Source organism: Orycteropus afer, unplaced genomic scaffold, assembly GCF_000298275.1.
Source record: "Orycteropus afer afer isolate SDZICR_OR568_19922 unplaced genomic scaffold, OryAfe1.0 scaffold00028, whole genome shotgun sequence".
NCBI lineage: Eukaryota > Metazoa > Chordata > Mammalia > Tubulidentata > Orycteropodidae > Orycteropus > Orycteropus afer.
In genome coordinates, this window is record NW_006921615.1 from 566225 (window position 1) to 568419 (window position 2195).

A 2195-nucleotide genomic window follows, 5' to 3' on the forward strand; every position below is an offset into this window, starting at 1 on the left:
TTCAGTCATTGGTGTTCAATGCATCATATCTATTCTTTAGATGGTCTTTAAATTCAGGAGAGATATAATTAAGGTCATATTTTGGCTCTCATGGATATATTTTAATTGTGTCAGCTTCAAATTGAACTTGCATAAGAACAGTTGATGATCTGTTTCACAGTCAGCTCCTGGACTTGTTTTGGCTGAGGTTATTTAGCTTCTCCATCACCTTTTTCCACAGATGTAGTCAATATGATTCCTGTATACTCCATCTGGTGAAGTCCATGTGTATAGCTGCACTTTATGTTGCTGAGAAAAGGTATCTGCAATTAATAAGTCATTGGTCTTGCAAAATTCTATCATGCAATGTCCAGCATTATTTCTATCACCAAGGCCATATTTTCCAACTATTGGTGATTCTTATCATATCTAGATAAGCTTATCATAGGATCTAGATCTTATGTAGAGAAGCTAGATAAGATCATATCATAAGATTTCATCATATTTAGACTTATCACAGGTTATAGAAATCCTGCTCCTAGGTAGTGCAGTGCCTAAGGCACTTGACTGCTAACCAGAAGTCTTGCAGTTCAAATCCACCAGCTACTCCTCGGAAGGAAGGTTGGGCAACCTACTTCTGTAGTGAACTGCCTCAGAAACCCAAGGAGGGGTCACTATGAGTTGGGTCCAACTTGACGGCAAAACAACAACAACAATAGGTAATCACTGAAAATAAGTTGAAAATTTGTGTATACAGAAAAAGTTACATAATAATGTTTATAGAAGTTCTTACCAAAAATGAAATGGAAAGCAGCCAAGATGGCCTTGAATAGATGAATGGTTGGACAAATTAATACATTCATACACTAGAATATTATTCAGAACAAAAAGAAAAGAGCTCTCAGAAGGACATGGAGGAAACTTAAATGAATATTACCAAAACCAAACTCAATGCCATAGAGTTGGACCCGACTCATAGCAGTGCCTCCTGGGGTTTCCTAGCCTGTATCACTACAGAAGTAGATTGCCCAATCTTCCTTCTGAGAAGTGACTGGTGGGTGTGAACCATCAGCCTTCTGGTGAAAAAGGCCAGTCTGAAAAGGCTATATGCTATACAATTGCAACTCTATGATATTCTGGAAAGGTAACATTATAGAGACAGTAAAAAGATCAGTGGTTGCCAGGGGTACATATTCAAACTCTCAAATCATTCTCAAATTCTTAATATGAGGATAAACTTCCTAAATCATTGTATGGGGCCTGCAGTACCTTGATTAAAATGTCAGATAAGAACACTCAAGAAAAGAAAACTACACACCAATAACCCTTATGAATATATAGACAAAAATCGTCAAGAAAATACTAGCAAATCAAACCCAGGAGCATGTTAAAAGAATTAGACACTATGACCAAGTGGAGTTTATCCCAGGAATGTAAAGGTTGTCCAAGATCAGAAAAGCCAATGTAAGACACAACATTAATAGAATGAAGGAATATAATCCACATGATCATCTTGGTTGACACAGAAAAAAAAAAATTGACAAAATCCAATATCTTTCCAGATAAAAACACTTATCTAATTAGGAATAGAAGGAAAATCCCTCAACACAATAAAGATCATTTATGAAAAACTTCCACTACCCATCAGTCAATTTGTCATACTGTGGTGACTTGCATGTTGCTGTGATACTGGAAACTATGCCATCAGCATTCAATATTAGCAGGGTCACCTATGGTAGACAGGTTTAGCAGAACATTCAGACTATGACAGATTAGGAAGAAGGACCTGGTGATCTTCTTCTGAAAAAGAAAAAAAAAAATGAAAACTTCATGAATAAAAACAGAAAATAGTCCAGTATAATGCTGAAAGAGGAGCCCTTCCAGTTGGGAAGCACTCAAAGTATGACTGAGGAAGAGCTGCCTCCTCAATGTAGAGCTGACTTTAGTGACATGGATGGAGCAGAGCTTTTGGGACCTTCGTTTGCTGATGTGGCATGACTTAAAGTAAGAAGTAATAACTGCAAACATCTATTAGTATTCAGAACATGGAACATATGAAGTATGTTGTTGTTGTTTGTTGTTAGGTGCCATCGAGTCGTTTCCGACTCATAGTGACCCCATGCACAGCAGAACGAAACACTGCCAGATCCCGTGCCAGCCCCACAATCCCTGCTATACTTGAGCCCATCATCGCAGCCACCGTGTCAATCCATCTC